The sequence below is a fragment of the Patella vulgata genome, chromosome 2 (genome assembly GCF_932274485.2).
Source record: "Patella vulgata chromosome 2, xgPatVulg1.2, whole genome shotgun sequence".
In the NCBI taxonomy this organism is placed as follows: domain Eukaryota; kingdom Metazoa; phylum Mollusca; class Gastropoda; family Patellidae; genus Patella; species Patella vulgata.
This window is the reverse complement of record NC_065880.2, coordinates 85881077-85905851: the sequence shown is the minus strand read 5'-3', so window position 1 is coordinate 85905851 and position 24775 is coordinate 85881077. Positions and strand designations below refer to the sequence as shown.

Sequence of the window (24775 nt, the reverse complement as noted above, 5' to 3'; positions counted from 1 at the left end):
ATGTGTTATATCCAAAAGTTCTTTGGTCCCTCATCAAAATGTATATCTGTATCAGGGTTCCCGCGGTCCTTGAAAATCCTTGAATATCCTTAAATTCAAAATTTCATTTTCAAGGTCTTGAATATCCTTGAATTTCGCGGAAATAGGAAAATATCCTTGAATTTTTGTTGAGATCCTTAATTTTGTTTCAAATGTCTTCAATTCCTTTTAAATATGAGATTATAACGATAGTTGGTAATGTTTTGGTTATTTTTAAGATGAAAAATTGTAACATTAGGCTAAAAAATGTCCATGTGAATCCTTGAATTTGACGTATATTTATCCTTGAATATCCCTGAAAAAATGTTTGACGAAGCCGCGGGAACCCTGCTGTATTGATGACCCCAGTTGGTGCAGAAAACCACATTTCATTTTGTTTTTATACCAGACAATATCCTGTTAGTGGCTAAATCACCAACAATCTGACTAAAATACAGATCTATATTTCGTTTTGTTTTTTTATACCGGGTCCCGAGTTCACGAAGCATTCTCAGACTTAAAGTAGCTAAGTCTCTAACTCAATATCATCCAAAATCTTCGACATTGAATACACAAATTATTTGTCAATTTAAATCAACATTGATGCTATGATCTTACCGGGTAAAGATGGACTTCTGATATCCAATATTTAAGACAAAATAAACATTTTACCATTGGTACACGAATCGTGTACCATAATGCGTTTCAGCCCCAGTTCTAGCAAGAGACTCGAGGAACGAGGCTAGACATATTGCACCAAACCAAACAGCGTATGTAGACTGGAATAACCAGGCGCTAGAAATTTGCATTCGATTGAGACTGCTGACTTATTTCGCGGAACATGACTGATTTGAAATTAGAGTAAAAACGGAAACCATTGAATGTATATCACTTTATATACATTCATATTACAGTATTATACGAGTTGCAACCCACTTGTGTCAATTTCTAGGTCCCAAATGTTAGCGATTTAGCTCCTTTAAGTTAAGAATTTACTCAACTTTCAATCACAGTTTATGAGAAATATCTTTGATCCAGAAACACAAAACTTTGCACATAGATTCTTATTGATGTATTTGATACATTAAAATAACAAGACGTTTTATAAAGGGCTATATTTTAGTTAAAATAAGGCGAACAATTTTGAGTAAATTGTTAACTTAAGTCTGAGAATGCTTCGTGAACTCGGGGCCGGGTACTGTCGATAGCCAACATTACATGAAGATCTGACCGGTAGTAGTGATAGGTCACGTCAGAGGTTATACAAGCGGCTTTTGACCCTATGACGTCAGATATTTGATCAACCAATCAGCGTTGATGTTTCTAGTGGATTACCCGTTGGCTTAACCCTCACATCATCCAGAACACGTCAATGATAACAATTCTTCCAGATTCTAGTGTAGCTAAGACTAGTGCAACAAAATTTTGAACTATAAAAAACGAAACAAAATAGGATCTGTGTTTTAATCAGAGTGAATCAGAAATCTTTTTTTATTTACAGTTCCACTGAGCTCCACCCCCACCAATGTATTCGAAATAATTTGAAGAGACAAAAATAATGGACATAAAAAGTTTTATCCAAGTTGTTTTGTGACCTTTTGTGTAAGTTACAGTATAAGTACAAAGGTCACAAAACAAACAGTCTGTAACAAATGATTTTTCAAAGCACATTGATAGTTATTACTCAGTAAATAGAGCCCAATGACAAATTAGATGTATAGGTCTCCTCAATCTTTTTTTTTTTTTTTTTTTTTTTTTAGTTATTTCTTTTTCTATTATATGTTAGGATCAAATTACTTGTGGCTTGAAATGTGAGACGCACAGTACAGTACATCATACCAACTTCCTGACATTAACCAAATTTGAAAATGGTGTGATAATATTCAAATGTTAATACATTTACTAAATGAATGACGGAGTAAATCTCTCTGTAGCGAGTGACACATCATTTATTTCTTGTTTTTAATTCAACATACCAAGAGTACTGTGGAGCCATTGTCCGGATTAATTCTGATCGAGATTGAGATCACATTACTGATTTTGATTTTTAGAGAGAGAGAGAGAGAGAAATGGGGTTTAATGTCCACTTGACACAGACTAGGTCATTTTGGGACTAACATATGGTTTTTAATTTTATTTCAATAATTCGCTTGCGCGTAGGGGTCTTTAGCAGTGGGAGAAAACCCACGAGGTTGGACAGGCAACCCAACTCCTTGCCACCGGGGTCTTATGATACAGCGAGCACGTGCTAACCATTGGCCATCCAACCCCCCTTGATTATTAACCGGTCTGCCTACTTTTCACTTGAAGGGAAGTGGGTAAGACGCTGACTCGATAGCCTGGAGGTCGCATGTTCGATCCATGTATTCGCCAAGAAAGTTCATCAGGATTTTTAAACGTGGTTTCCCCTTGTCAGTGGTGCAGGACGGAGGGCCTGACAAACACAGCTGTCTAGTCGTTTAGATGAAACAAAAAACCGAGGTCCTATGTACACATTGGAGTGCACGTAAAAGATCCCTTGGCAGTTGGAATTCAATATAAGATTACGCGATAGTGCCGCTGCCCATGCAAAATTTCTCTCATGAATCATAGCACACGGTATGGTGTATGCCCGTCTTCATTATTCCAGTCGAAGCAGAACAGTAGGACGTTAAATGCCATTTCATTTCATTTTCATTTCACTTGAAAGTGAAGTTGTAAGTCCACTATTGGTTGTTGCTGATTTGAATGTGTCTGTAAATGACCAGCCTACAATCACAATGTTGTATCATAAGGTTTGTCATTAAAGCAACTGCATAGTTTCGATCCCCCATTGTACGGTAGACAGAGTAGGGTCGCCTGTCAAATCTCGTGGGTTTTCTCCAACTGCTCAAGACCCCTACGCTCAAGTGCATTATTGAAATAAAATTGAACCATATGTTAGTCCCAAAATGACCTAGTTTGTCTTGTCTACGATATCACCCTTGGTGGAAGAGGACATAAAACCTCAGAAATGAATGAACAAACTTAGTTTGTGTTGAGTGGACATTAAACCCCATCTCTCGCTCTCTCTCTCTCTCCCCCTCTCTCTCTCTCTCTAACTCACACATTTCAACCTATGGGGCACTTTCAGTCCTATCAGTGGTGCTGTTTATTGGATTTCAGTAAATATTGTCAATTTCAGGGCATTTACCTTTATTCTGAGACAATTTAATTTAGTACCTTTGGAAACTTGTAGGCTAATTTGTAAGTCAAAATGGCATTGGTTAACATTTTCATTTTATTGTCCCTCATCCTTTAAAAAAAAGCAAGGGACTATTATAATGGGTTTGTCTGTCTGTACTTCTGTCTGTTTAAGTCTATCACAGCTTTTGTAACACAGTAGCTCTGCTTCTGATTCAGGTACAGTGGTCAAACTTTGTGTAGGTATTCATTCGGGGAATGTTTCGTGGAATAAAAGCTATTTAAATAGCCAGATGGAACTGTTTCATTAATGATCAATTATTTTAAGCCCTATGATATTTTATTTCTTAGTCCGATATATAATTTTTTGTGTACACCATGCTGACAAAGCGATATAGACATGTGAATTCAAATATCCTACCATAAATAAAAAAACATGAAATATGAATTTAAGTGGAAGCCGTGGTCTTGACTGGTTTATGCTGAGGCTAATCAACTGGCTGTCACACCTTTTGGAACACCAATCTGCTTCTGTGTGACTGGCAATGACCAAAATATGTCCCGTTTTCACTGTTGATGTAAGTAAGAGCCCCAATTGCATTTCAGTCAGGGGTTCCCATATCAGCTTAATCAGACCCATGTGATCATCACTGTCATTTATTTATTTGGGTATTGATGTGGGAGACTGTTGTTATTCAATCTGATAAAAACACAGATCCAATTTCGTTTAGTTCAAAATTTTGATTTTACTTGTCTTTACTACACTTGGATCTGGAAGCGTTGTTATTTAATTTGTGTTCTGCTTGAAATGAGGAGTCAGCCAATCAAATGGTCTGTCGAATCGAGCGTTTGACCTTTTTTGCGCGGAATTGTGAGTAGACATTAGTGCAATAGAAATCAAAACAAAGCAAAAGTAGATAAAAAATACATGGCGGTCACTAATTGGTTAATCTAATGACTGACGTAATCGGGTCAAATGTCGCTTGCTTGGTACCTGACGTCATAGAACGTGAACTCACACTATAACTTGTTAGATCTACATGTAGTGTAGGCCATTGAAAGTATAAAATACGAAACGAAATATAGATCTATATTTTAATTAGATTGGTTGTTATTATTTTTGTATATAAAACAGAGGAGTCCAAGGCCATCTTGTTTATTGAATCTCATTTCATACTTATCATACATACATAGATAGATCATAAATTTTTAGGAATGTCATGGGGTCTCATGTGACATTATGGTTCTATTAAGTAACTCATTAAAAAAAAATAAAATAGAAGTAATTGTTGGATTCTTTTTTTTTTGTTTTGTAGAAAAAATATAGCTACACTTCAATGGCTGTATCACATGTTTGTAAAATAGTAAAAACATATGAATTTAATGTTTATTAATATCATATTTTTACACCGTTTCGCTGTTCACATTTATTGATTCGATACTTTCTTTTCTTTTCAATAATTTTATACACAAAGATTCAGTAAAAAGTTACATCTGTGGAATGTCTCTTTAAAATATTATTTTGCTAATTAATAGTTTGTAGGCCTATAAACGGAGATAGATTTACTAAATATTTCAAAATTTGAGGTGAATCACAATTCTGCTTTTAGATTCTAGAAAACCATCTCAAGTTATCAAAATTTGAGGTGAAACACAATTCTGCTTTAAATTTCTAGAAAACCATTGTCTTTTTATTCAGGTGTTTATGTTGAAGCTTTTGTTTATCGTTTCCATTTTCTATCAGTGGACATCTTGAAGTTTTGCTGGAAGAAAACAAAAAATATTTTTTGTATATGCTTGTGTAAAACATCATACTTTAAATATTGAAGGAATCCGAGAGAGAACACATGGTTCAATTTTATTTTCAATTATTCACTTGCGCTAGGGTTCTTTAGCAGTGAAAAGAAACCGAAGGACCCAGAGAAAACTCATGAGGTTGGACAGACAACCCTACTCTCTCTCTCTCTCTCTCTCTCTCTCTCCATTAGTGCAGAAAAAGAGGAGAGTAAAACCCCTTTTCATTTCATTTGATTTGCCCTATTATTAGTATCAAAGGTCGAGATGTACAGTGATAATTTGGTACTATTATTTTAATTCACCATAATAACCCCCTAGGGGGAGTCATAAAATTTTAAAAGTAGAAACGGGAGTGCTAATTACAATGGAAATAATAGACGGAAGGCCAGAAATATCTATCAGATTATTTTTATGGCAGATGTACGGAATTGCAGATGTTTTTGTTTATAATTAGAGGACTCGTCGCTTATTACAAGACCAATCTGGTTAAAACACAGATCCTATTTATAGTTTTTTATAGTTCAAAATTTCGTTTTACTTGTCTTTACTACACTAGGATCTGGAAGAGTTGTTATATAACAGGCGTTCTAGTTGATGTGAGGAATTAGCCAATAAAATGGTCTGTTATGGCGAGTTCTTGGCGTGCTCTTGACGTCATAGGGTCAAAAGCAGCCAGTGGTCAGATCTTCATGTAGTGTATAAAAAACGAATTGAAATATAAATCTGTATTTTAATCAGATTGTTCCAAAACTATATTCAAAGCTTTCATTTATTCACTCAAGGTACCAAAAAACTAGCTGGACTTACTTACATCAAATTCTGCATCTGTATCGAGTTCTGTTTGACTGTTAAAACATGAGGCTTTTATTCTGTTTAATTCTTCCTGTAAAATAGTACATCATAGAGGTTATATATATATATATATATATATATATAGACAAATAACTCTTATTCAAAGATTGACACATATCAAAAGGACCAGCCACAAGTTCCAAAAACTTAAGAGTAGTCCTTTCCATACATAGTGTTTCTGTTACACAGTAGGAATTATGATAAACTGTGTGATGAGATTATCTTTGTCCAGTTTTCCATTCGCATCCTGATATTCCACTGTCTAATAAGTAAATGCGTTAGATAAGTGAACAGGTTGTCCATTCATAAATGCCTCTCAGAGAAACTAAACCGGTTACCATTAAACTAATCCATTTTTGTAATTCTCAAACGATTTCTATCAATTATCGAACAATGTTTTAAAAGTAAACTATATGCATACTTTTTAGCGCTAAACCCCCCTGTTTTAAACAATATCATCCTTACAGTGCTTGCATCTTTATGATTGATCCACCTCATGCTATACCCAAAGAAGTGTGTAGTTTTATATACCACACACTTCAAGAAAGACAAACGCATGGCTAATGAATATGGGAAGATGGACATATGTAATGCAGTGTGCTTTGAGGGGAATTTTGCTTAGTCAGCAGTATTTCAATCTGCTCTTCACCGAAATCCAACTGCCGGCATTGGCCAATAATGTACATCGGGATTTCCCAGTGTGGTGCAGGATAGAGGGCCTAACAAGGACAGCTGTTTAGTCGATTGGATGGGACAAAAAACTGAGGTCCTGTATACACATTAGAGTGCAGGTAAAAGATCCCTTGGCAGCTGGAATTCGATATAAGAATAGGTCATAATATATAGTGCCACTGTCCGGACAAAATTTCCCTCATAATGTAGCACATTGTATGAGGTATTTCAGTCTTCATTAGCCCAGTCGGAGCAGAACAGTAGGACATTAAACCCCATTTCATTTCATCTCATTTCCTTCATTGGAATATAATACTCCCAGCTAATTCTAATGATAGAAACATAGGTCATTAGATATTACTTCTCACTAAAAGATTTGCTTCACTCTCTTTATTCCTTGGATAATTAATAATTAGGCCCTCCGTCCAAATCACATCATATATTTTTATAACTTTGTAGCATACTTTGTTGGATGATAATTGGACTGCGTAGTTATTATCGTGATGAACTGAATCAGTGTGGTCCATTGGGAGATAATTAATTTCAATTATTGACAAGAAATGCGTTAATTTTGAAAGACAGTCTTGTAAAAGAGAAATAAGTCTTCTTAAGTTTTGGAAAATGACCTGTTTGATATTTGAATTTATCTTCCCACTGGGTCTGATGAGATGAGATGTTAAATGTTAAGTTACTTCCGATTTAATGAAATGAAAATGAAATGAAATGGGGTTTAACGTCCTACTGTTCTGCTCCTATACTGGGCTAATGAAGACGGGCATACGCCATACAGTGTGCTATGATGGAAATTTTGCCCGGGCAGCGGCACTATCGCCTACACCTATATCAAATTCCAACTGCCAAGGGATCTTTTACGTGCATTCCAATGTTTACACGAGACCTCGGTTTTTCATATCATCAGAAGGACTAGACAGCTGTCCTTGTCAGGCCGTCCGTCCTGCATCACTGACAAGGGGAAACCGGGATGGACTTTCTCGGCTAATACAGGGATCGAACACCCGACCTCCAGACTAGCGAGCCAGCGCCTTACCCACCTAACCACCGTGGCTCCTTCCAATTTAATAAGCTTGCCAATCTGAAACTCATCTTCATTAGCCACTCGACACAAACCAGGTCATTTTGGGACTAACATATGGTTCTATTTTATTTCAATAATTCGCTTGTGCGTCTAGGTCTTTAGCAGTGGGAGGAAACCGGAGGACCTGGAGAAAACCCACGAGGTTGGACAGGCGACCCTCCTACTCATTCTCACGTACAACAGAGGGAATTGAAACCATGTCAGTTGACTCAATGACAGACCTTATGATACTATCCGCGCACACTAACCGTACGGCCATCCAGCCGCCCTAGTACGGCCATCCAACCACCCTAGTTGAAAGACTTACCATAATTATTGTGTTTATAAATTTCATTAAATCTGGACGCAGTTCACATGGGTTGATAACACTGTTACTGCCACTGCGTTTCTTCCCAGAGTTCCAACCATTACTGAAGTGATAGTGTTGTGACAAGGCGAGGTCAGACAATAAAATAATGGCTAAGGCAATTCCGTAACATCTGACTAAATAGTTCATGTTAGTAAAGGAATAAATCTGAAAAAAAGAAAAAATATTGTGTTGAGATTAATTAGCTAAGGGAGGCATCAAGGCTAGGGATTTTCTGTCATTAAAAAAACGATTTGGATTTGCTGTGGTCTGACTGAATATTAGAGTATTCAAATTAGATTGTAAGCAGAATTCGAGTTGAGATGGGTCTGCTGTGATCCGACTGAATATTAGAGTATTCAAATTAGATTGTAAGCAGAATTCAAATAGAGATGGGTCTTCTGTGATACAACTGAATATTAGGGTATTCAAATTAGATTGTAAGCAGAATTTGAGTTGAGATGGATCTACTGTGATTCGACTGAATATTAGGGTATTCAAATTAGATTGTAAGCAGAATTTGAGATGAGATGGATCTGCTGTGATCTGACTGAATATTAGGGTATTCAAATTAGATTGTAAGCAGAATTCAAGTTGAGATGGGTCTGCAGTGATCCAATTGAATATTAGGGCATTTAAATTAGATTGTAACGTAAGCAGAATTTGAGATGAGATGGGTCTACCAATATGTTGCTTAGATATGGTGTTTTAAGATTCATTACTGGTCATACACATTATGATGGTTTTCAGAAGACACTATAATTTAGTCGATACCTGGATTTTCTATTATTAGGAACGTCTGTTGTTATTTTGGAGCAGTGATGAAAGCGGGAGGACCTGACAATGAAATGTGTGTATAGTTGTTTAGATGGGATGTCCCATACACACAGTAGTTCTGCTACTGTTTAGACAAATGTTTCAAATAGCACACTGCATAGCACATGCATGTCCCCTTTTGTCCTGCTATTGTCTAGACAAATGTTCCAAATAGCACACTGCATAGCACATGCGTGTCCCCTTTTGTCCTGCTGTTGTCTAGACAAATGTTCCAAATAGCACACTGCATAGCACATGTGTGTCCCCTTTTGTCCTGCTATTGTCTAGACAAATGTTCCAAATAGCACACTGCATAGCACATGCGTGTCCCCTTTTGTCCTGCTGTTGTCTAGACAAATGTTCCACATTGCATGGCATATGCATGTCCTCGTCTAGACAAATGTTCCTCATTGCACACTGCATGGCACATGCGTGTCATCATTAGTCCTTTTGGTGGAGAAAACTGGGACATTAGACTAGACCCCATTTCAATATTCATTTCGTCACAATTTTTTTTTAAATAAATGAAAGTACAAAGAGAACTGTATTAAAAATGGGCTGGCTTGTCACAGTGGAACGGAAATTTTTTCAGAATCATTATATATGAACTGGAAGTAGCATAGCTCCGAAACCAGAAGTGGTAGTCCATCACCACCAGGCCTATGTTACTCCCCGGTCCGAACTACCCCGATACACCCAATGTCAGCCTTTGGACAGCCCTAGTGTAGCCATAAACCCTGAACAGACAGACAGACAGACAGACAAACAAACAAGCAAATGACAGTCACAAATATTAGTATAGATATACATAAGTGTTGGGATGGGGAACTGAAATCAATAGGAACTAATGTAAACTTCAAACGGTCATAAAAGTCATTCAAATTATTGGTTTGTATAATTTTTAGAAAGTTAACATTAAATATTGTCTTGAAAATTTTATTTTTGATATTTATCTTTTTGTCAGCAAATTGGCCACAAATTTAGATATAGGGTGTAAGTTGGTAAACCTACATTAACCACATCTTTAATAGAAGGCTTGATCTCGCTTTAACTACGTACATCTTATCAAGGCCTTCACGTAATACCCTGCATATTTCGGCAGTAATTTCGATTGGGTACAAGCCCAGCTTGTGAGCCTATCAGATTCCTCGATCGCTGCGAATACCAAGTCTCGCGCTTTCAAGCTAAAATGTCTACCTGTGTTAATCGAGTTGCAAAGTTCAAGGTTCGTTCATTGTCAAGGTTTCCTTGGAGATCGCTATGTCACAACCTCTGATTGGACACCACTGTTCACGTGTCTGTAGATAACGATGCTATAAGTTCGGGAATTGTGAAGTAATCTAGCAATGTCCAGATGTTGTAAAACTTGCAGTCGTTGCTTCAGGAACATGCATTAAACATTGTGTCAAGGTGATTTTGTAATATCACTCTACAACTTTCATATTTGTTAAAAATGGAGTAACACTGAATATAGTTCAGGCACAATTTTAAAAAACCTGATGGCTTTTCATTTCAGATTAAAATTTGACCTTGCTTGAATTTTTTTGTGGCACTGTATTTAAACAACCTGATTGCTTTCATTTGTTGTGGCATTGTAGTTATAAGTATCATGTGATAAATTGAAAGTAAAAGAAGAAAAAATATACAACCATAATTATATTTATATATCTCCAGGGTATTTATCAGATCATGTTATAAAACAATTCATCACACTCGTATTTCATGGCACCAATTTTATTCTTCTATTTTGATAAGATTTAGATAAAGAGCTGGTCGTTTTTTGCTATAATAGTTCAAAAATAGATAGTGCAAAATGAATATATAGGAAACTTCATTCAAATTACTTTATTCTAAGCCAATCTATCACCGTTCATAGTTTTGACAAGATGATTGTTTATTATTGTAACCACGGTACTGGTATATTCGAGACTTGGCATCTCTTTCCCATTTTTATACGCCCACATTTTCATGTGGATGTATATTGTTGTCATCCGTCCATGCACAATTTGTTTGTGGACATTATACAGGTCACAATTCTTATCTGATTTTGACGAAACTTGAAATATAGGTTTATCTCCAAGAGATCTTGATTCACTTTAATGAATCGAAACTTCATGGATGATGGCCCATGATTTACGAAAAATCACTTTTGTAGCTCGTGGACACTCTTTGGTTTATAACCCAAAGATCTCAATTCTTTTCAATGTTCGCGAATATCGAACTGCAACTTCCTGGATTTGGCCCTTATTGTACGAAAAATCATTTTTTTAGCTTGTGGTCCCCCTAGAGTCACAATTTTTATCTGATTTAAAATGCCTTTCAAATATATCACCGTTACACCTTAAAGATGATTGAGTTTAAACTTCGTGAGAAACTGACGGACAAATTGTTTACAACACATGACCTTTGACCCAATCTGATAAAAACATAGATCCTATTTCGTTTTGTTTTTTATTGTTCAAAATTTCATTTGACTTGTTTTTACTACACTAGGATCTGAAAGGGCTTTTATATAACCCGCATTCTGGTTGATGTGAGGGATTAGCCAATGAAACAGTCTGTTGCAGCGAGTTCTTGGTGTGCGATGCACGGAACTGTGGGAATCCTACTAGAAACATCAATGCGGATTGGTTAATCAAATGTCTGATGTCATAGGGTCAAAAGCCTCCCACTACAGATCTTCATGTAGCAGAAGCCACCGGAAGTATAGAAAACCCGAGTCTGGTGTATGCATTGGCATGCATGTAAAAGATCCCTTGGCAGTTGGAATTCGATATAAGAGTAGGTTATAGCGGCGCTGTCTGGGCAAAATTACCCTCATAGCACACTGTATGACATATGCCCGTCTTTATTAGCTTAGTCAAAACAGGGGGACATTAAACCCTATTTCATTTCATTTGCCATATTGTGTTAACATGCTAAGAAACTCCATTCCTTTCCTGCATGATAGTATGAGGGGGTGTCCAAAGAAACCTACATGTATTCAATTGGGCGCTTCAGATCACAAGGTCGGGCATTGAGTCATGTCACATGGTTTATATTCTTATTATATACATGGAAATGAGTAGGATCACCTGCTCAACCTCATGAGTTTTCTCTTGAGTCCTCCAGTTTCCTCCAATACACAGAAGCAAATTATTGAAATGCAGGTGTTCCTTACGCCCTTACGCTAGTCCTGAAATAACATATTTTGTTGAGTGGATGTTAAATTCCCATTTTTCTTCTCTTATTTCCTTCATGAGTTAAATTGTTGTTTATATCAACTTCTAAGGGCTTTTAATTAAGCTGATACTTAGAAACCATTACTTCTTTTTAACACTAATTATGATGATTTATATATGTATTAAGTTGAATGACTATTTGGAATTAAGTGTGGGAAAATAAAGGCGTTATTTTTGTAAAATTGACGGATTTGTACAAGAAGTAATCCTTTTGTAAGCTCATTAATGCCTAAACAAGATAAACAGTCTCGTTGAACAGCTGAGCTCACTCAAGTCAGTTTTACAATTTACTAGAATGAAAAGACTTTATTTTCATAATAGTTCGTGGGAGAATTGGTGATTCATGGAAGAGAGAGAGAAAGAAATGGGGTTTAACGTCCACTCGACACAAACTAGGTCATTTCGGGACTAACATATGTTTTTAAAAAAAAATTATTTCAATAATTCGCTTGCGCATAGGGGTCTTTAGCAGTAGGAGGAAACCGGAGGACCCGGAGAAAACCCACAAGGTTGGACAGGCGACCCTACTCCTAGTCACGTACAACCAGGGATTCGAAACCATGCCGGTTGACTCAATGACAGGCTTTATGATACAGCGCACACATGCTAACCATTCTGTCATCCAACCCCACTATTCTGAATTAATAGTTCATGAGAGAATTCATGGAAGATGTATATTTAAACTGTTTTGTTGAATGAATTTTAACATTGGAATAAAGGGAAATAAATTCTTTATTTATTTGGATTTAATTAGGAGGTACACAACTTTTACAAATTTTTATAATAAAGAAAATAAATTGGGAAATGAAATGAAATGAAATGGGGTTTAACATCTAGCTGTTCTGCTCCGATGAATAAATTGAGACCGTGTATGCCAAGGCAATTATATTTTTTATATTGAAGTAAGTTATGAAGTAATTCTGTGGTTGTCAAGATACAAATATTTTTATAATGAAATGAACAAATTGATTATGTGGTTGCCTGGACACAGGTATTTTTACATAATAAAATGATCAAATTGGACACATGGTTGCACATAGACAAAAGTATTTATTTTATAATAAAATAAAGTATATATAATTTATTAAAGGGACGTTATGGGAGATTAGATAGGGAATTGACTGTTCTCACTATAACAGTTACAAAATAGATAACGTAAATAGAATATGCTGAAAATTTCATTCAGATTGCTGCACTCTGAACCGAGATATTAGCTTTTGAATTTAAGGCTAGCCTCGATCATCGTTACTAAAGTCGGTATGATAAAAAACAAAGTCTCGATTATTCATTTATCGATTTAATTATTTTTCAAAAGATGTATTCCAATCCACTAAATATCGCCGGCTAGCAATGGCATCGAGAGTTTAATATGGTTTGGATTAAATAAATAATGTCTAATTATTAATTTAGATAACAATTCAGGCTTAAAGCAAGACCTAAAATAGGCAGATTTGGCATAATGTATGTTTAAGAGGTTGCCAAGACAAAGGTATTATTTTATAAAAAAAAAGTTGTCTAACATCTATGTTATGCATTTTGAAAGTGTGATGCATTAGAAAAAAATTGATTATAATTGAAATCATATGAAATTATACATATTTTTTATTTGTAAATAATAAAGATACTTTAATGTAAAAAAAAAAACTGAAGTTAAGAAGATTGACATCTAAAAGAATTATTACCAAGACTACTATGCAAGTTTATCCGAATAAAATAAATACTTAAATTGTTTGAAAATAAATTAAATTTAAAGCTATCCTTTTTAACTTGTAAATTCCCCAAAATTTGATTCGTTAATATATTATAAAAATTACAAGAATTAAAAAGAAAGCCTTCAGAAAAATCTTCAATGTATATGATAAATAGATTAAATTTAAAGCTGTCCATGATCTTTTTAATGTGTATATTTCCCCAAAATTAACTAATTAATATCTTATAAAAATTGCAAGAAGTAAAAAGAAAATTTTTCAATGTATATGATAAATGAAACTGAAGGGATTTTCTCATATTTCGATTACCTTTTTTGTAAATTTGATATATATAAAATCGTCAGTCCCAAGGTAGCTTACAATCAATCTATATACGCAGTCAATATTATAAATTGAATAAAAAGTTACCGTTTGTGAATAAGTGACAAATATATTATATATTTATATTGTCTGTGTGTAAAATGGTAGAAAAAATTTCATTTAGTTTTCTGTGAAATCATTTAGAAATTTTAGTCGGCTAAGGCAGGGAAACAGATTTCATTTTATTTTAGAAATTGGACTGAAGTTAGGTTTTTTAATTAAACCTTGGTCAAACCCAATATACATTTCCTGCCTATATACATGTACATTAGCCCGATTTGTGTCGAGAAATAAGATGCTTCTGTTACACCCCATTTATTTTAACATACAAATGATATAATTACTACTTTCCTCAAACTTAAATGATTTCATAAAGTTTTTAAATTAGTTTTTCGCTTTTTGTCTATTTTGTCTTTTTAACCAAATTTATATTCCACTCAACTATTTGGCATTTGGAGAGCCCTATCTATTAAAACATCTTAGGTCATATGTGTATAGCTGTCGCACACCCAAGAGCTAGTATACGCTCCTATGGAGAGCTATTCACATCTCCGGTGATTTGAGGCAGTCTCAGGAACAGGTTTTTTTTTTCGGGTTAGATTTAATTGATAAGGCCAACTTCAAGTTTGATCAAAGGTCACAAGATGTAAACAGGGCTAGCGCTAATCCCAACCCTAACCCTAAACCGGGATCTAGTCCCAATGCTTACCCTAACCCTAACCTACAACAATCTCACCAACGATCACATGCCCTAACCTTATTTACATCTCAGCAACCTGGACGAAAATTGAGCCGGCCTTAACAAATAGATTAAGCCGAGTTTTAGGTGGTTTTGTGCTGTCCAGGAACTGGTATGAACAAGATCAAATTCCGATTATTTTCTTCAAGAAACTGGTATAGTCAATATCAACATATGAAAAGTGATATATATAAAGGGTGGAATAAAAAAAAAAAAAAAAAAAACATATTAAAAGTAAAAAAAATGTAAAAACAAACCTTTTCTTGTTTAAATCCAGTAATTCTGTTTCCTCAACGAGATGTATTCTAAGTTTGCCAATCTGTCTCTCTAAAACCTCCCTCGTGTTGTCTCTCCTTTCTAGTTTGATTTCTGATACAAAGAGAATGTGTCGTCTTCTCACATTGTTTTATAGGACAGTAAAACTAGAGTAGGTGTCACTGTCAATCCCTCTTTGACACGCTCACACACTCAGAATAACACGACAGCACACGCTCCACACAACTCTAACATTAATTAATTAACAATATCCGTAATAATTGTGATTTTGAATTTACTGTCAAAATGATAGTGAGAAATAAACAATGAAAAAAGCTAATTAGGAGAAATTAATCAGAGAGATGTTTTGTAATTAGAGTTTGAGTTTGTCAGATTTTTTTGTATACACTTCATGGCTAACATTCAATGTTTGTCTTACTTAATTAATTAAAATCGTTAGCTCTTGTTTACAAATATTAAGATGCAAAATCTGTAATGAAAAAAACATGAAATGGGATTTAATGTCCTACTTCAGTACCAACTAAGCTAATAAGGATCGAAGGGCATACACATTACGCAATGCAGTCTGCCTGCAACGACAGATAATTGTTCAATCCCAGCTTTGGCTGAGAAAGTTCATCAGGATGTTCCGGAGTGGTTCCCCCTTGTCAGTGGTGCAGGACGGAGGGCCTGGCAAGGGACGATGTGCAGTCGTTCGGATGGGATGCAAAAAATGAGGTTCGGTGTTTACTGTGGCGTGTACGTAAAAGATCCCTTGACAGTTGGAATTTGACACAAGAGTAGGACGTAGCACCACTGTCCGGGAAAAATTTCCCTCATAGCACACTGTATATGGTGTATGTCTGTCTGGGCAGAACAGTAGGACGTTATACCCCATTTCATGACAGAAATGTACCCCGGAAAGTGGTGTTACTGTTTCCGATTACCCTTCATCAAATTCCTACTGCCAAGGGATCTTTTACATACCTCCTGAATTATCTCAGGGTCCTCCCATTTCCTCGCCTGTCCAACCTCGTGGGTTTTCTCCGGTTCCTCCGGTTTCCTCCCACTGCTAAAGACCCCTACGCGTAAGTGAATTATTGAAATAAAATTGAACCATATGTTAGTCCTGAAATGACTTAAAATTTATACACAGAGTTTGAGATCTATTGATTTTCAATGATTTCTGGTAACATGACCAGCTAAATCCACAATATTGAATGTTTTTTGATACTAAACATTCGCATGGGCCAGAACTCAAAGCCAAACAAATATGCTTATCAATGTTTGAAGTATACACTTTTTTCCAGCTTGATCATTCAATGAAAATTTAAATTTTGAAAAAATGAAAAACAGATTTTTATTAATGGGTCCTTTTTTGACAAATTGTTTCAATGGCATTTAGTAATTGAACTGGAATATACAGGTCACAATTCTATGGAATACAATTACTGCATATTACTGAGCGATGTTTCAACTAGGCTTTTCTAGTCTTTATCAGTTCTATGGAATACAATTACTGCTTATTACTGAACGATGTTTTGACTTGACTTCTCTCGTCATTATCAAGCATTGATAAAATATGATTTGATCAGGTTTTGATAATCACATATAATTAAAATGATGGTATAAGGAAGGGGAAATTAATCCAATTACTAGATGTTATTTATCTATTAGTGTATTCCATGACGCTGGAAGCACAGGTTCTGGCAGCAATTAAATGTAATTAGATTGCATTAAAATATGTGTATATTTCATTTACTTCCTATATATTTTATTTCCAACTGTTGTGTTTTTTTTTGCAACCTGTGGTCAAGACTTTGGAACACAATAACTCTACTAATTGAGATAGAATGTTCAAACTTGGTGTTTCCTTACCAGGTACTTCAAAACCTTGACTGAGTTTGATCGTAAACAGTTTCTGATTACACAAAGCATCGATAATCAGTTTGATTGCTCAATACTTTTCAAAAAGATAGATGTGCAATTAATAAATATGTGTCACCTATTTATATTGGGATTACGGCGGTTGACATCAGCTTCACTGTTGCCTTGATTTTTTTATAAGTTGATGAAAATCTCCTTCCTCATAGCGATCACTAGCTCACAATGATATCTGTTGTCATAGTCGCAGCATAAAGAAAATTGTTTTCAAAGCGTTCAGGGGAAAATCAATTTTTATGCCTTATACCTTTCTTTTCTTTAGTACTCTGTCTGTTTTTCCTCAATATTTATTGGCGCAAATGGAGAGAGAGAAATGGGGTTTTACGGCCACTCGACACAAACTAGGTAATTTCGGGACTAACATATGGTTCAATTTTATTTCAATAATTCACTTGCGCGTAGGGGTCTTTAGCAGTGGGAGGAAACCGGAGGAACCGGAGAAAACCCACGAGGTTGGACAGGCGACCCTACTCCTTGTCACGTACAACCGGGGATTCGAAACCACGCCAGTTGACTCAATGACAGGCTTTATGATACAGCACACACGTGCTAACCATTCGGCCATCCAACCCCCCTGGCGCAAATGGAATAGTAGTCTTTCATTCTTGAAATCTGTCATAATCAAAATCTGTTATATTTTAAATCTGTCTTCATTTTTTTTTTAATATGTCTTAATCAAAATCATTCTGCACACGGACATCTATCTAAGTCGGATCAGCAGTATGTTCTGAATTTGACTATGTCAGTTTTGTCCCGATGGTCTAAAACGCGGTTAGGTATTCCATGCACAGAGCCCTAAAATACTTTCCCCTATCATTTTGACTCCAATCAGCCGATTTGACGCAAAGCAATAATAGAATTTTCAGGGAAAATTTGAAACTCGCTGTCTGCTGTTCGAGAAACATACCGGGAAAATTTAGGACATTTTTCAAAGATGCTGAAAAAACGGAAGTTATCTACTCGCACCAAAACGGAAGTTATCTACTCGCACATACGAACAAAAACTTGAAAGTTTATTTCTAAATGAGCTACGATTGAATTTTGGTCTACGGCTAACTCAGATCTTTGCTTAACTCGGATAAAATTGGTCAGTCCACTTAGATCCGACTTAGGCGAAAGTGATTCTACTCCTTTTCATATCTGCCATACACACACAAAGACTAAATAAACCCTTTCAATGAAGTTAAATTTGAACAGAATAAATATTTCTCAAAATATTTGAAGTATACTTAGAGTTTTTGACTAAAATCGTTGATTTAGGAATTAAAATGTTGGTTAACTAGCTTAGTGTCTGTTCTCAAGCGGAGCTAATTGTAGACAGACAGTGTAAGTTGAGTATGAATCAAAATCTGTCTTTCTTTATGAAATCCATCTTTCTTTATTGAATTCTCTCTTTCTTTATTGAAATCTGTCTTTATTGAAATCTGTATTGAATTCTCTCTTTATTGCAATCTGTATTGAAATCTCTCTTTATTGAAATCTGTATTGAATTCTCTCTTCATTGCAATCTGTATTGAAATCTCTCTTTATTGAAATCTGTATTGCAATCTGTATTGAATTTAAATTTCTGTATTGAAATCTGTATTAAATTCTTTCTTTATTGCAATCTGTATTGAAATCTATATTGAATTATATCTGTATTGAAATCTGTATAGAAATCTGTATTGAATTCTTTCTTTATTGCAATCTGTATTGAAATCTGTATTCAAATCTGTCTTTATTGCAATCTGAATTGAAATCTTTCTTTTATGCAATCTGTATTGAGTTCTTTCTTTATTGCAATCTGTATTGAAATCTATATTGAATTATATCTGTATTGAAATCTGTCTTTTAGAATAACAGAATATTGTTTTGACAAGATATCAAACTACATCCCATTTCATTCCACCAGGTGAAGTTAACCTAGACAGTCTGATAAAAATGTTTACATTAAGGACATTTTTTTTCAGGTATTAAATTTACGAAAGTCATGTAAATGATTATGTTTATGGAAGTTTGCTCTTTTAAGATATAGAAATTAAGGAAGTCTGATGAAATGATTAAACCAACAGATTTTTTCTTTTTTTAGAATTACTTTTTTGGACAGATTAGTGGTAAATGATTAATTTGACTTTACAGAAAAGTACAAGATCATAGGATTTCGTGAAGTATCAAGCTAAAATTATTATGTGATTTATACAACTTTAATGCATTGTTTATTTGTTTTGAATGATATTATAATTGTCTGTAGTTGGAGACGAGAGACAACAGATATAGTGTGCATTGATGTTAATGACATCTGTCCTGTTCTACTGCTCATTAAACATACATTATGCAAAAGCTAAATGATGTCTTTAATTGGAGAGAGAGAGAGAGAAAAATGGGGTTTAACGTCCACTGGACACAAACTCGGATGGCCGAATGGTTAGCATGTGTGTCCTGTATCATAAAGCCTGTCATTGAGTCAACTGGCGTGGTTTCGAATCCCCGGTTGTACGTGACAAGGAGTAGGGTCGCCTGTCCAACCTCGTTGGTTTTCTCCGGGTCCTCCGGTTTCCTCCCTCTGCTAAAGACCCCTACGCGCAAGCGAATTATTGAAATAAAATTAAACCATATGTTAGTCCCGAAATGACCTAGTTTGTGTCGAGTTGACGTTAAACCCCATTTCTCTCTATCTCTCTCTCTTATAGCACAGCTTTCATTCGTTAACAGGTTTAAACATCGAGACCACAGGTCAAGATGTTAAACCTGTTAACGAATGAAGCGTGCTATAAATGACTTGTGACATTGACACCTGCTCAACATGCACGGTGTTATTGCACAGAAAACCCACCCCACTTCTCTATATGATTTCTACTAAAACTAGTGTAAATCAGCAAAAGAGTGCAATAACATTGAACATGTCTAGTTATTGCACGGTTAAGCTCCACCCAATCTACTAGAGGGAAAACAATCTGCTTATACAACGAAAAGAACAAAGGAAGATTTCCCGTCCATGTTACAAATTATTTTGTACACATCCTTTTGAATGCTATCTTCTTTTGTCTGTTTTCAGTTAAACATACATTGTGCAAGAGCTAAATCTGCAAATTGTAGGTCTTTCTTTAGGTCTGAAATGTTATATATACTATTAATTAGACATTTATTAACATGACAAGACCATAACCAACTCTCGATGTCATCTTGTGTGTCGGATTTTCACTGGATTTGAATCCGATTTGCTGCTCAACACTCATTGATGATTTAATCCAAAAATGGATAATCAGGACTATGTTTTTTTATTGTACCGACTTTAGTAATGATCATCGAGACTAGGCCTAAAATTCAAATGCAAATATCTCGATTCAGAGTGCAACAATTTGATTGAAATTTTCAGCATATTCCCTTTACATTATCTAATCTCCCATAATGTATCTTTAATATATAGTATTAATGCTAAACGATTCAAACTAGGAAAGATGTATTTTTGTTCTGCAATCGTTCTGTAACTATTTAATGCGGATCGGCACATCTGAATTCATGAGTGTGAACAAATTGGCTCATGGTATGTAACAGCTTGGTCAACCCTCCTTTAAAAGATTTGGGGGATCACGTGGCTAAGTGGGAAAGACCCTGGCTCGCTAGCCAGGAGGTCGGGTGTTCGATCCCTGCATTGGCCGAGAAAGTTCATCCAGATTTTCCAGCATGGTTTCCCCTTGTCAGTGATGCAGGACAGAGGGCCTGACAAAAACAGCTGTCTAGTCGTTCGGATGGGACGAAAAACCGAGGTCCCGTGTACACATTGGCGTGCACGTAAAAGATCCCTTGGCAGTTGGAATTCGATATAAGAGTAGACCGTAGTGCCGCTGCCCGGGCAAAATTTCCCTCATAGCACACTGTATGGCGTATGCCGGTCTTCATTAGCCCAGTTTAGGAGCAGAACAGTAGGACGTTAAACCCCATTTCATTTCATTTCATTTAAAAGATTTAACTTTCACAATAGTTTACAAAGTGTTCATAATCCCTCAAACCACGAGCAGCTGCTTCAAATGTTAATTAATGCTGTTAATTAATCAAGGAGGGTTGGATGGCCGAATGGTTAGCGCATGCACGTTGTATCATAAGGTCTGTCATTGAGTCAACTAGTGTGGTTTCGATTTCCGGGTTGTACATGACAAGGAGTAGGGTTGTCTGTCCAACGTCGTGGGTTTCCTCCCGTTTCCTCCCACAGCTAAAGACCCTTATGCGCATGCGAATTATTGAAATGAAATTGATCCATATTTAGTCACGAAATGACCTAGTTTGTGTCGAGTGGAGGTTAAACCTCCCTCTTTCTCTCTCTCTCTCTCTCTCTCTAATTAGTTATTAAATGACACCGATGAGCTGCTTATCATCATTAATCACCCCTGTTTGTGAGTTTTAGATTACATCATATTTTGTTATTTTACAGTTATCAATATAATATGGAAATTTAATTAATTTGAGAGACTGAAAAACATGTATTTTCATACTCGGCGTCGTTTCTTTGGAATCAGTTCCCATCACACATGACATACGTCTAGAGTCATCTCTATCTAGTTTTAAGAACAAACTGAAAACTTTCCTTGTTGAAGGTCCTTTGTGATAATGACATTGAGAACAATAATTATTCTAATGAACTCGTAGCACATTAGAAACTGTGGAAACCATGTTTATGCACTATGGAAATATATATATATACTGTCATTATTATTATTATTATTATAGGGTTGCATTTAAAGGAGCTAAATCGCTCATATTTGGGACCTAGAAATTGACACAAATGGGTTGCAACGAATATAATGATGTAATATGAATGTATATAAACTGATTTACATTCAATCGTTTCTGATTTTACTATAATTTCTAATCAGTTATGTTCGGCGAAATACGCCAGAAGTCTCAATAGAATGGCAATTTGTAGCGATCTACACCGATAATAATTATTGCGCAGGCTCTCCAGATCAGAATATGACGTCACCGTTTGACATACCTTGTAGACTTTGTCTATCTTTGTTCTTGGAGTCCTGTGTTACAAATGGCGTTGAAAGACATTATGGTACACGATTCGTGTACCAATGGTAAAATATTTTTCCCAGTAAGAGTAAAAATATGGTAGGTCACAATTTTCACCCGATTTTGATGAAATTTGAAATGCATGTTTATAACCCAAAGATCTTGGTTGCTTTCGATATTCGCGCATATCAGATCGTTACTTCCTGAATTATGTCCCCTGATTGTACAAAAAATCTTGTTTTTAGCTTGTGGTCCGTCAAGAGGTCACAGTTATTATCTGATTTAAAAAACGTTTGAATATGTCACCGTTACACCATATTGTTGGTTTAGTTCGAATTTCATGAAAATAGGACCAAAACTGCCAGACAAAATGGCCATCCGTCTACTCAAATAGTGTAAACATCTGGTATATCAAGATTGTGGACACTCTAGAGCTTACAATTTTGATGAAACTTGAAATGCATGTTTATAACCCAAAGATCTTGGTTGCTGTCGATATTTGCGCATATCGGATCGTAACTTCCTGAATTATGGCCCCTGATTGTACAAAAAATCCTGTTTTTAGCTTGTGGTCCCTCTAGAGGTCACAATTATTATCTCATTTTCAAAAATGTTACACCGTAATGTTGGTATAGTTCGAATTTCGTGAAAATCAGACGAAAACTGCCAGACAAAATGGACTGTGATCCGATTTTAATGAAACTTGAAATGCATGTTTATAACCCAAAGATCTTGGTTCCTGTCGATATTCGCACATATCTGATCGTACCTTCCTGGATTATGGCCCTTGATATTACAAAAAATCGCTTTTTGTTAGCTTGTTCTCTACCATCTCTTGAAAAATGTGGGCGTATCCTGCCTGGCAGCCGCTGGTTTCTCTTATTATTCTTTACGGATTAAAAATCACATTTTAAAACTAAGAAAAGATGGAGTAGTTTGGGATATTGACATGTTATTTACGTGCAGTTTTCTGGTTTGGCTTTTTTTTTTTATAGCTTTTTTAAACAAAAAGGAAGATAGACACACCATAATGAAGGATTATGTATTAAAATGTAATTAGAAGTGTTGAGATTTTGGTACATTATGATCATTGTTAATTTTGAAAATGTCAAATCATCCCCGTGTGTATGATAGATTTTTGTTTTATGTCAAATCATCGCCGTGTGTATGATAGATTTTTGTTTTATTTACGGATAAGAATGTGATTGGATTCTATTGTTGTGACAGGAGTCTCATTACGATTTTTTTCAGTGATAAATCGCTCCTTATCATTTTTTGTCAAATTCCAGACGATAAAGTAGGTGCTGATATTAGCTATGTACCGATATGGCTACTATCGGTTTTACCAATATCAGATGTTGACAGTAAAACAGTGAAATATATCAGCCAATACTGGCTCCAAATTCACAAAGTATTCTCAGACTTAAGTTAAGAATTAACTCAACTTTCAATCACTGTTTATGAGAAATATCTTTGATTCAGAAACACAAAACTTTGCACATATTTTCTGAATGATGTATTAAAACAAAAGTCTTATAAAAAGTGATATTTTAGTTAAAATAAGGCAAACAATTTTGATTAAATTCTAAACTTAAGTCTAACAATGCTCTGTGAACTCAGGGCCACATAGGGGGCTACAATTACCAATAGTGACTCATTAAAGAATAATACACATTAAAATGCCTGAATGACATGGTAGTTGATGTAGATGTATGTCATTGTTAGTCGGGAAACTATGGTACTGTTTATTGAAGGAATGATTAGGTTACATGTACGCTTCCTACAGAATTAAAAAAAAAAAAAATAACATCTATTGAGCACTTAATTATTTGTTGCATGATTAATTGATAGAGCATGACAGTGAAATAAGGATTTTTCTACTAAGGCACCAAAAATATGAAAATGCCGTAGCTAAAATGAGCTGACAAAGCATGACAGCATTTCTTTGAGTCTTGTATTATGTCTAAATAGTCACGCACACGACAAGTAAAATAAAAGGGCTTAGTGCCTAGCAAGAGTGAATGATTTGTTCACAATTTGAATAATATAATAAAGTTATTTGCTGAATCTGTGTGAACAGATATCGACTATGCAAGGAATGGTCAAAATGGCTGTGTATTGGCCAATACCGATTTCTACTGATAGGCCACTTAACGGCCAATTACCAATGGTGAATCCAATAATCGGACCATTGTTGTTTGCTATGTAAACATCTATAACGATGCCCTTTTAAAACTGATATATTTAACTCTGAGAGATGAAATCAGAGAGATCTATATCAACAAGCCAGTGCCACATATAAGTAACATCTTTTTAATCTGATTGAATCCAAATCAGTTGATTAATTGGTATGAATTTTATTGCAGTGTGGATAAGCTGTGAGCAATTAGATATGGTCTAAAACATACATTATGCAAGAACTAAATCTGCTTATTGCAGGTCTTTCTTTAAGCTTTAAATGTTATCTAAATTATGAATTAGACATTAATTAACTTATCCAGACCATAATCAACTCTTGATGCCATCGTTAGCGCGCAATGTTTAGTGGATTTGAATACATTTTGTAATAGATAACGTCAAAATGGATTATTGAGACTTTGTTTTTTATCGTACCGACTTGAGTAACTAACATCTTGGTTCATAGTGGAGCAATTTGACTGAGGTTTTCAGTATATTCTATTTACATTAATTTTTTTAACTATTATAGCGAGAACTACCAACTCTTTATTTAATCTCCCATTTAATGTATCTTTAATTGAATTAAATTTTATTGCAGTATAAATTGAGCTGTGAACA

General features: G+C 35.2%; 1 protein-coding gene across 2 annotated transcripts in view; it reads left to right on the top strand.

Annotated features, from left to right (window-relative positions):
- LOC126812095 (RUN and FYVE domain-containing protein 2) overlaps nucleotides 1-24775 on the top strand; it is an 86047-nt gene that overhangs the window by 38915 nt on the left and 22357 nt on the right. The gene's annotated exons all lie outside the window — the stretch shown is intronic.